The sequence below is a fragment of the Macaca mulatta genome, chromosome 1 (assembly GCF_049350105.2).
Source record: "Macaca mulatta isolate MMU2019108-1 chromosome 1, T2T-MMU8v2.0, whole genome shotgun sequence".
Lineage (NCBI taxonomy): Eukaryota > Metazoa > Chordata > Mammalia > Primates > Cercopithecidae > Macaca > Macaca mulatta.
In genome coordinates this window covers 70,534,579-70,546,748 of record NC_133406.1, presented here as the reverse complement: position 1 = coordinate 70,546,748, position 12,170 = coordinate 70,534,579, and the positions used below count along the sequence as shown (strand labels likewise).

The window sequence follows — 12,170 nt, the reverse complement described above, 5'->3', positions numbered from 1 at the left end:
CATGGCAGTCATGGGTACCTATAGAAGACATGCGGCTCCTGGTTCAGAGGCAAAGGATTTTACTACTTAGAGCACAGCAAGGAACACAAGCCTCATGTTCGGGTTGGTTCCCCTTGCCCTCCCCCACTCCCTCAAGATTCACAGGGCGATGTGAAGATGTCCAGGTAGATGCCACACACGCGGAGGTTGTGCCTCATAGCTGAGGAATCCTGAGCTTAAAGAAACCCAACCTTTGCCCAGAAGGAGACATTATCTTCATTATAGTGGATGATAAACAGACCTGCCCTCTGCTCCAGAGGGTCACGATCTTCCAAAGAGATTATCTGGAACAAAGGTTGTCAGTGCCTCTGCTCCCTAGATGTGCAGAAACATGGAAGTCCTGTAGAGAATTGTCTCCCCACACTCAGAAGTTCAAATAAAGACTATCAAATACAGTATTATTTCTTTGGCTCTAGCTGGGATGAATAATAGGAAATAAACACATAGGTGGTAAAGGAGTGTCAGGGTATGGACGGTACATTTCTTTTTCTTCTTTTTCTATTTGAGACAGGGTCTCACTCTGTTGCCCAGGCTGGAGTGCTGTGGGGTGATCATGGCTCAATGCAGCCTCAACCTCTCCTGCTCAAGCAATTGTCCCACCTCAGCCTCCTAAGTAGCTGGGAAGACAGGTGTGCACCACCATGCCCAGCTAATATTTTTACTTTGGCTATGTTGACCAGCCTGGTTTCAAACTCCTGGCTTCAAGCAATCCTCCCACCTCAGCTTCCCAAAGTGCTGGGATTACAAATGTGAGCCACCACACCTAGCTGGACAGTACAATTAACACATTCTCTAACCTCAGCTCTCTCTAACCCTATCCACCCTCCTCCTCTGTGTGCCTCTGGTTTTATAGAACTACTTGTGACTCTCTACTTGTGAACTTGCCTTATTCTGTTACCTCCTCTTTACCTAACTTCAATTTGTGCAACATTTAATTTGATACCACCTCCTTCTAGAAACCTTCCCTCACCCTGATCCCACTGTTAAATATAATGAACCCCAAGTTTCTCTTCAAAGAATCAGTATGTTAGCATGTTTTTTTTTTTTTTTTTTTTTTTTGAGACAGAGTCTGGAGGTATCGCCCAGGCTAGAGCGCGGTGGTGTGATCTTGGCTTACTGCCAGCTCTGCCCCCTGGGTTCACACCATTCTTCTGCCTCAGCTTCCCAAGTAGCTGGGACTACAGACGCCCACCACCACGCCCAGCTAAATTTTTTTTTTTTTTTTTTTTGGTATTTTTAGTAGAGACGGGGTTTCACGGTGTTAGCCAGGATGGTCTCAATCTCCTGACTTCGTGATCCACCCACCTTGGCCTCCCAAAGTGCTGGGATTACAAGTGTGAGCCACCGCGCCCAGCCTGTTTTTTTTCTTTTTTTTTTTTTTTGAGATGGAGTCTTGCTTTGTCACCCAGGTTGGAGTGCAGTGGCGCAATCTTGGCTCACTGCAACCTCCTCCTGGGTTCATGCAATTTTTCTGCCTCAGCCTCCCGAGTAGCTGGGATTACAGGCATGTGCCACCACACCTGGCTAATTTTTGTATTTTTAGTGGAGACAGGGTTTCACCATATTAGTCAGGCTGGTCTTGAACTCCTGACCTCAAGTGACCCACCCACCTCAGCCTCCCAAAGTGTTGGGATTACAGGCGTGAGCCACCACGTTCGGCCAAGTAGGTTATTATGTTCAGCTCTCTTATTCTTTGATTCTCCATTTTAAAGTTTAACTTCCTGGTTCTCTTCCCCCCCTTGCCTCTAGTTTCAGTAAACAACTTTCCTGCTGGTCCTAGTTAGTAGTTCACATCTGTTCCCCTGGTCACCTGCTTCATCCTGACTCATTCCAGTCACCTGCTCTGACCTGAGTCATGCCTGGTCACCCACTCTGACCTAAGTCACCTTTAGTCACCTGTTCCTAACCATCTTTCCCGCCAAACTACTCACCCTGCCACTCCAGCTCATACTCCTGCTCTTTTTAAAATAGCCAATCGGAATTAGCTTAGACTGTGCTGTCCAACCCTAGGCAATAGGGGAACAACACAGCAGTAGGGACTACCTGCATCAGGAATAAGAACTCCTTTGCTTCCCCTGTCCAAGTGTGCTCTTGCCATTGTTCCATCTGTGAGGGGCACCCTTTCTGCAGAAAGTAAAAATTGCCTTGCTGAGAAAATTAAATTTATGTTGGAGTGCTATTTCTTCGTGGCACTGGGGAACAAGCATTTGCATTTTTAACACCACCTTAGGCATTTTCTACTTTATCCTCCTCTATACACCCTACAACAGTCTCAGGCTAAAACCAGAAACTCAAGAGTCACAAGACAATATATATGTTGGGACTCTGACCTTACCTGAAATGGCAGAAAGTCCACATTCTCTCTACCCACTCCCAGGAGTGTTTCAAATCTGTCAATGCATGGGTTTCCTCAGTAGCACTAAATCACAGACACTTTCCTCCTTTTCTGCCCTGGCTCCCTGCAAAGCCCAAAGGCAGTCTGCTGGCGGAATTCCTTCTTGCTTGGGGAGGTCAGTCTTTTTCTATTTCTAAGGCCTTCAACTGATTGGATAAAGCCAACCCACTTTACAGAGGGTAATGTGCTTCACTCACAGTCGACTGATTTAAATGTTAATCTAATTTACAATATATCTTCACAGAAACATCTAGAATAATGTTTAACCAACTAGCTGAGTAATGTAGCCTCACCAAGTTGACACATCAAATTAACCATCACAGAAGCTGTCCCACAGAATAACCCTTTACCTTATACTGGGGGATTCTCTGGCATCTGAAAGACCCAGGCCAAAGCTCGTGATTTCCAATTCCCTTCTCTCTGAATTCCACTGGGGTGGATGGACTCTAGCCTTACCCATGCCCTTGAGAACCAGAGAGGAGTAGAGGGGGCCCCACATGAAACCCATTATCCTCAGCTCTATGATGTGACTCAGGAAATCCACAGGGCAGCCTTGGTAGGCTTCTGGGAAATTTAGTAAAGAGCAAGGCTGACTGGCACTCTGGAGGAATTGTAAGAAATTTGCTATTTGTGGCTGGGTGTGGTGACTCATGCCTGCAATCCCAGCACTTTGGGAGGCTGAGGCTGGAGGATTGCTTGAGGCCAGGAGCTCAAGACAAGCTTAGGCAACACAGCAAGAGCCCATCCCTAAACATAAATTAATAATATTTAAATAAAAACAAATTTTGTGTCTGGCCACAATGGCTCATGTCTGTAATCCCAGCATTTTGGGAGGCTGAGGTGGGATGATTGCTTGAGCTCAGGAGTTCAAGACCAGCCTGGGTAACATGGCGAAACCCTGACTCTACTACAAACACAAAAATTAGTCAGGAATGGTGGCCTGTGCCTGTGGTCCCAGCTACTTGGGAGGCTGAGGTGGGAGGATGGCTCGAGCCAGGGAGGCAGAGGTTGCAGTGAGCCAAGATGGTGCCACTGCATTCCAGCTTGGATTGTCCATCTGTCGAGTGAGATCCCATCTCAAACAAACAAAAAAACAAAAAAACATACCCCCCCAAGAAAAAAACCAAATTGCTATTTTATTCACAGCTTTAGATCTTTATTTCTCTTTCTCTCTTTCTTTCTCTCTTTCTCTTTCCTTCTCCTCTCTCCTCTTCTCTCCTCCTTTCTCCTCTTCTCTCCTCCTCTCTCCTCCTCTCTCTTCTTCTCTTGTCTTCTCTTTTCTCCTCTTCTCTTCTCTTCTCTTCTCTTGGGGCTGCCCCAAAGGGCCTCATGAGTGCCTGTGCACAACGGCCAGATGGCCTAATTCACACAGCACAATGGGGACACATCCACAGCCTCTCATCTCATGGTCCAGGCTTGGCTCACCCAATGCATGTGGAGTCCTCCTGGGGACCACTGTTGATAATGGCATTCACCAGGACCTACAGAGAATCCTCTTCTGTGAGCAGGTGAATGGTCTCGAAGGCATGCTTGGCGATGCACAAGGTCACGAGTTTCTTGCAGTTGTTGCGGCCGTGTGTCATCATGGAGTGAGTGAGACACTCCACAATGGGGCCCTGAGCTTTGCGGAAGCGTTTGGCAGCATACTGCCCTGCACTGTGAGGCAGGTGCTCGGCATACTTCTTCACTGCAGTGTAATCCTGTAAGGAAACGTCATTGATCTGCACGCACATCATGGGTGCTCCACTTGCCAAAGAGCTTGATGTCTGGGCTCTCTGTCCCCACAGATGCTGCTCTCTCCCATTTGGTCCCTGAGGGCACAGCCTGAGCATCTCTATTGCTTCGCGTGGACCACGTGCTGCCCTGGCACAGACAAGAAACTAGATATTTCAATGATCGCTTTTAGGCTTCTTAACTTCTATTAATAATAAACGTTTCCATTTGGGTTCCAGATAAGAAAGTGAGAGGAAGCAGATTCAAATGATATTTGCATGTAGAATCCTTCTATAGGAAGCTACTGATTTCAGAAGGCCCCTGTTAAAATGGATTTCCCTGATAATATGTGTTCATCAGTCCAGTAAATTTCTGTTTGGTGACAGTATTGCATTGACAAGCTTCATTGTGGTGGTAGAGGTAGCTGTGTGACATACCTCAAATCCAGAGAGGAACCTTGGTAAATGGGGTTATTGGAGATCTCTTGTGACCTTTGGGGATTGGGGAGAAGTTCTCCTAGGACTTATTTTGTGTGGGGTTTTAGGCTACAATTTCAGACTCGATCCTTTGTTTGATTCCAGTGGGTGTATTCTTTCTGGTCAAATTAATTCCTGACTCCTTACTTTTCTTCTGAGTTTCCAACAAAAGGGTTTTTGTTTTGTTTTGTTTTGTTTTGTTTTTACAGAGTCTTGCTCAGTCACCCAGGCTCAGGTGCAGTGGCTTGATTTCATCTTACTTCAACCCCACCTCCCGCGTTCAAGTGATTCTCGTGCCTCAGCCTCCTGAGTACCTGGGACTACAGGCACACCCACCATGCCTGGCTACTTTTTGTATTTTTAGTAGAGATGGGTTTCACCATTTGGCCAGGCTGGTCTAGAGCTCTATCTCAAGTGATCCTCCCACCTTAGCCTCCCAAAGTGCTGGGATTACAGGTATGAGCCACCACTGCTGGCCTCAACAAGAGGGCTTTTTATAATGACATGAGTATTACATAAGCAGTGAATTGTGGCTATTGATGAATTGCAAGGCATAACTACCCCTAAGGGTTTAATGGCTCAAGACCATCTCTGGGGTTGAGGTTAAGCAATTCCTGGAAAATTCAAAGTTCTTATTCCCTATCCTGACATTTTAAAATCAAGAAAGAAGCCTCAAAATACATGAAAGATGGGAGTGAAAGAGAGGAAGGTAAGTTTTGATCTTAGGAATGGTGGAATTTTGTGGACTGATTGCCTTCTCTATCAGTCAGAGTTTAGTTTTAAGAAACAGAAACCAACCTTGACTAATTTAAACATACAAATTTATTAAATATATTAGGTAGCTCACATAATCTCCAAGAGGGTAAAAAACCAGGTTTGTAGGTTATAGAGCTAGAAACAGTGCTCCAAATCAGGTCACAGGGCTGGTCCATGAAGACTTACTGCCTTGGGACACTGGATACAGCTACTAGGATCAATGCCACTACTGCCTCTGAAAATGGGTGCAGTTGCTACTTCCCACACCAGCACAAAGTCCCATGCAGTTGGTTTCTTTATATTCCTGGCTTCTGACTCAAAATCTGGGCTGTGTACCTCTGATTGGTGGAACTTAAGTCATGTATTTGCCATAATAGTGAGGAACACTGGGAAAGTAAGTATTTGGCATTTTCAGTTTCTAGGGTGGAAGATGGGTTCTGCCTCATAAAATAAGGGCTTTCTCACTTTATTATATGAAAAGTAGAACCAAAATATTAAAAAATGTTCATTGTAGTGTATCCCTTGGTTGCCCCCGAGTCAATACGTATCCTTCTTGCCATAAGAATTTAAAATGCTTTCACAAGTTTGATCAGCATCTTCCATAGCCTTCCAGTGTCACATCCTTTAAATTAATTGGAATTTTGCTGCCTGGAGACCTATGCAGGCCATATAACCAATGCTAGATTTCCCTCTCTTCCTTCTTTCCTATTTTCCTTCATTTTCCTAAGGGTCTCTTGATGACAACTACTTCGGGGTATTGATTTTCTCATTAAACAGGGTTCTTGAAAATGCAAGTATCATGACTGGGCGTCATGCCTGTAATTGCAGCACTTTGGGAGGCTGAGGCTGGCACATCACCTGAAGCCATGAGTTCGAGACCAGCCTGACCAACATGGAGAAATCCCGTCTCTACTAAAAACACAACAATTAGCTGGGCGTGGTGGTGTGCACCTGTAATCCCAACTACTCAGGAGGCTGAGGCAGGAGAATTGCTTGAACCCAGGAGGCAGAGGTTGCAGTGAGCCAAGATCGTACCAGTGCACTTCAGCCTGGGTGACAGAGAGGGACTTTGTCTCAAGGAAAAAAAAAAAAAAAAAAAAAGCAAGCATCAGAAACCAAATTTGGCTAATTTTTTTTTTTTACAGAATCTTGCTCTGTCACCCAGGCTGGAGTGCAGTGGCACAATCATGGCTCACTATAGACTTGACCTTCTGGGCCCAAGCGATCCTTCTACCTTAGCCTCCCAAGTAGCTGGGACCACAGGCATGCACCACCATGCCTGGCAAGTTTTTAAATGTTTTGTAGAGACAGAGTCTCCTTGTGTTGCTCAGGCTGGTCTTGAACTCCTAGGTTCAAGTGATCCCCCTGCCGTGCCCTCCCAAAGTGCTGGGATTATAGGTGCAAGCCACTGTTCCCAGCCAAATTTGGCTAATTTAAGCAGAAAAGGAATTTACTGAAGGATATTGAATAGTTCATAAAATCTCTAGGACAGATGACAAAACAAACTCATGCCAGTAAACAAAAACCATAGAGACTCCACTGCCACAGACACTGGGCATAGACTGTGTGGCTAACACTGCCAACTTCTGCAAACTAGGCTCAGAATATTGCCATTAAAATCCCTGCCACACTGCCCACGCTTGTGAGCATGGAGTATGCTCAGTCCTGGCTTTTAAAAATCAGTGTCCTGTTTGCAAGAGAGGCTGGAAAGTGATTGCTTGGCGGTTTTAACTTCTATAGTGGGAAGCAGGTTCTGCTTAATAAGGTGAGGCATTCCCCACACAAAGGGAACTCATATATGGGGTGACCAAAAACAAAACAAAACAAAAACAACAAACCTGTCTAATGTCCATCCATGTGAACTGCAAGATCCCTTCTCCATCCCTTATACTTCCCTCATTTATTGCCTATACAGTCAGAAGCCAGCCCCCCAATTCAGAGTTCCTGATTTGCAATATTCTAAGGATGGCCTGTGAAGGATGTCACTTAAGCTCATGTAGATAGCAGACTGGGAGGCATTGTGATACTCAGAAAACAGTGCTGGGATGGAAGTCAGGGTATTATAGTTCTAAATGTACAACACATTAGCTGAAAGAATTTATACAATTTAAATTACTTGGGCCTCAGAAGTAATCCACAGAAAAGTCTTGTGCACGAATTAGGCTCTTAGCACTTTCTGTTCTTACATGCTATGCATGGTTCTCAACATGTACAACTTTTTTTTGAGACTGAATCTCGTCTTATGTCTTATTGCCCAGGCTGGAGTGCAGTGGCACAATCTTGGCTCACTGCAACCTCTACCTCCTGGGTTCAAGTGATTCTCCTGCTTCAGCCTCTTGAGTAGCTGGGACCACAGGTGCATGCCACCACGACCAGCTAATTTTTGTGTTTTTAGTAGAGGCAGGGTTTCGCCATGTTGGCCAGGCTGGTTTTGAACTCCTGATCTCAAGAGATCCGCCCGCCTCAGCTTCCCAAAGTGCTAGGATTACAGGCATGAGCCACTGTATCCAGCCTCAATATGTATAACTTAAACCACTGAACTGAGAAATGAGAAGTTATTTGTACCATTTTTAATACCTAAGGCATAAATACTACAGATTTTCATGAATTACAGGAATGCTCACCAAATAAGTCATCTTTTTTGGAGATATGTGTGTTTCAGAATTAGCCAAAGAGGAAGGGTTTCAGGAGGTCTTATTAGGGTATGTTTGCTTGGAGTCCTATGTTTAAACTTGTAGCACTGGTAATCCTTGAATTATCTCATCTCTTTCCATTTTATCTTTTTGACTGACTCTGTAATTATCAGTACTGACTTTGTTATAATTTATAAAGGACAGTGAGATTTGCCTATGCTTGAAAAGCTAAGCTCTAACAAGCATAGAACAGTCTCTGGAAACCCGTTCCAAGTTACTCCGATCCTATAAATGAAATGAAAATTCACATATGCTGCTTTGAAGTATTCTGTCAAAAGCACAAAAGGGCAAGAAAGGGCAAAGGCAAGAAATTAAACTCTAAAGTATGAGTGTCGCTTGACCATGCGAAAACAGGATTTCTCTTTATGTTTAGTTTAGAAGGCAGGCTTGGAGAGGGGAAGGAAATGTACAATAGCAAAGTACGGAAGGGATTATGAAGGAGAATAGTGAACCAGAGGTAAAGAGCAAGCAGCAAAGTGATTAAATGAACTCTTAGTTGCAAAATAATGAAAGAAAAGAGCTGATAACACTTCTTTAAAGAAGAATACAATTTCATCTGATTCTTACTCAAATAAAGACAGGAGCTAGAATAAGAGGGCAACCCATCTTTCTGGGACCCCTCTCTGATCCAGAGGGCTTTCTTCCTTTCGCTTATTAAACTTCTGCTCTAACCTAAAAAAAAAAAAAAAAAAGTAAAAAAGAGCTAGAATAAGAACCATTTTCTTTAGTAAGGAAGGTCACCATATGCTGGGGTGTGTGGGAAGGGAGGCAGCAGATCCCTTTTTGCCTTTCAGTTGAGGAGAGAGGATGTTCCTATAGAATGCAGAAAGACTTGTTCCAGGCCAAAAGAGTTTATTCCTATTTTTCAGAATGGTTCAACATTAGGAAATCTCTGGATGGTATTTAGTAGATTTACAAGTTAAAGGAGAAAAATATGTTTCTCAAAAAACTGTGGAAAGGAGACCAGGCGTGGTGGCTCACGCCTGTAATCCTAGCACTTTGGGAGGCTGAGGCAGGCGGATCATCTGAGATCAAGAGTTCGAGACCAGCTTGGTCAACATGGTGAAACCCTGTCTATAAAAATACGAAAAATTAGCCAGGTGTGGTGGTGGGTGCCTGTAATCCCAGCTATTCAGGAGGCTGGGGCAGGAGAATCACTTGAACCCAGGAGGTGGAGGTTGCAGTGAGCCGAGATCACGCCATTACACTCCAGCCTGGGTGACAGAGTGGGACTCTGTCTCAAAAAAAAAAAAAAAAATTGTGGAAAGGTATATAATATCCAATATCCATTCCAAAGAGCAGATTGAAAGATAAAATATTTTTCTCAATTGTAGTCAGTTTAAGACTTACTGCTTCCCTTCACTTATTTAAAAATATTTGAGCCACCATTGGCTCACGCCTGTAATCCCAGCACTTTGGGAGGCCGAGGAGGGCGGATCACAAGGTCAAGAGTTCGAGACCAGCCTGAACAACATGGTGAAACCCTGTCTCTACTAAAAATACAAAAATTAGCCAGGTGTGGTGGCGGGTGTCTGTAATCCCAGCTACTCAGTAGGCTGAGGCAGGAGAATCGCTTGAACCCAGAAGGCGGAGGTTGCGGTAAGCTGAGATTGTGCCACTGTGTTCTAGCTTGGGCGACAGAGCAAGACTCCATCTCAAAAAAAGAGAGAGTAGCCAGTCCTCAGAAAGCAGGAGGAACACACTGTCCTTGGGTAGTGTCTCTACTTAGAAGAAACTATAAGGAGCTATGATTAAACTTGGAATGTGCGGATATGCTCATTAAAGGTCAAGGCTATTGGTACTATAATAAACATTAATCCTTCAAACTAAGCCTACTCATTAATGTTATCTTTGAGTGAAGTGGGCTGCACTCAGGATATCTGGACATTCTGCAGGCTTGGTGGGAGATGTCCTGCATGACTGTAATTTTTTTTTTTGAGAGAGTCTCACTGTTGCTCAGGCTGGAATGCAGTGGCGCCATCTTGGCTCACTGCAACTGCCACCTCCCAGGTTCAAGCAATTCTCATGCCTCAGCCTCCTGAGTAGCTGGGACTACAGGCATGTACCACCACACCCAGATTTTTAAAATATTAATATTTTAGTAGAGATGGGGTTTTGCCACGTGGGCCAGGCTCCTGGCCTCAAGCGACCCACCTGCCTCGGCCTCGCAAAGGGTTAGGATTACATGTGCGAATAGTTTGGAATTATAATACTTATGGCTATTTTCAGACCATAAGTATTAATATAACCGCCTTGTGAGGGCCTAGCTACTCACTTTAAGACGGGGTCATTCTAGTAATTTTTTTTTTTTTTGGCGGGGGGGGGGGGGAGACAGAGTCTTGCTCTGTCACCCAGGCTGCAGTGCAGTGGTGTGATCTCGGCTCACTGCAACTTCAGCCTTTTGGGTTCAAGTGATTCTCATGTCCCAGCCTCCTGAGCAGCTAGGATCACAGGTGTGTTCCACCATGCCTGGCTGATTTTTTTTTTTTTTTTTTTTGTATTTTAGTAGAGATGTGGTTTTGCCATGTTGGCCAGGCTGGTCTTGAACTCCTGACCTCAAGTAATCCGCCCGACTCAGCCTCCAAAGTGCAGGGATTACAGGCGTGAGCCGTTGTGCCCGGCCTCTAGTCATGTTTTATTAAACCAGAGGCCTGGTAAGCAGAAGTTCCTCTAACAATAGCACTTCTAACATTGCTTTGAAATTACTTGTCCAGTTGGTTATCTCCTTGATTAAATTGTGAACTGAGAGCAAAGACCATATCTTATTCCTCCTTGTAACCTAGGGACCTAGACTAGTGGGCAACCTATAGGAGGGGCTTAATAATTGAAACAAACAAATGGATGAATAAATGAAGAAAATGGCTAAACAATTTAGAGGGCAAAGATCACGTCTGGCTGCGGTGATGAGGCGAGATGAAGTAATTTAACTTGAACCTTAAAGGATTTAATGGTAAGAGTCTGACAAAGGGTATGTGTACAGGAGGTAGGAAACAGGAAAAAGAAATAAGAGTTGGAAGAGAGCTTAAAAGTCTGGTTTTAATATAATCTCCTGTTAAATGTAGGAATTTCATTTATAATCGTGCTGATGAGTCATGAAATACCTCATAAAATACCCTATTCTGTTTCTTAGTCTGGTTTGGACAATCTGCCCTAGTTTTGATTCTTCGATAAATGAATTCATTTCAAAATATTTATTGAAGATCTATTTCATAAAATCACATTGATTTAGGAAGTTTATTTTTTTCTATGACAGGTACTTTTTCCAGCATTTGCTGCTTATATAATTTAACAAGATTAAATACCCAAATTTTGATATTGACTACACCTGTTAAAATTATATTTAAAAAAAAATTGTAGTAAAATACACATAACATACAATTTATCATCTTAATTCTTTATAAGTGCACAGTTCAGTGGCATTAAATACCTTCACATTGATGTGCTACCATCTCTACCATCTATCTACAGAACTGTTTTTACACCTGAGATTTTTAATTTTTTTGAGATTTTTATTTATTGACTTTTTTAGAGAGAGGTTCTCACATCTCACTATGTTGCCCAGGCCTGACTCAAACTTGGGCTTAAAGGGTCCTTCCATCTCAGCCTCCTGAGCAGCTGGCACTACAGGCGAATGCCATTGTGCCTGGCTTACACTAACATTTTTAAACTTAAAAATACAAAATACTACTATTCACAGAGAAGTAAGAAACACTTTAAATAATGCCATTTACATTCTAAATATGTTGACAAAATTCGGACCACAACTTAAAATTGGTGTATTAACTAAACATTGGGCTTGGTATTTAGTAATGATTGTTTAAACCATTGGCCTTGTAAGTCAAAAATCTAAGATAAGTGTAAAAATCTTATGCATTTTTATCTTAAAGAGAAATAAGTCAAAGTACTAAAAGTTCAATTTTACAAACCTAGAAAAGAGATTTCTGATAGCAGAGAAAACCAGACATTCTCCTTTCACTGGCTAAATCCTATGGGAAGAAAATTAGGTGGTAAGATCACACTTTAGGCCAGCACATTGGCTCATACCTGTAATCCCAGCACTTTGGGAGGCCAAGGCAGGCGGATCACCTGAGGTCGGGA

At 43.5% G+C, this 12,170-nt stretch overlaps 1 pseudogene; it reads right to left on the bottom strand.

Annotated features, from left to right (window-relative positions):
• Positions 1-3,511: 3,511 nt before the first annotated feature.
• Positions 3,512-10,831, bottom strand: LOC106993637 (small ribosomal subunit protein uS7 pseudogene; annotated as a pseudogene).
• Between the last annotated feature and the right edge of the window lie 1,339 nt (positions 10,832-12,170).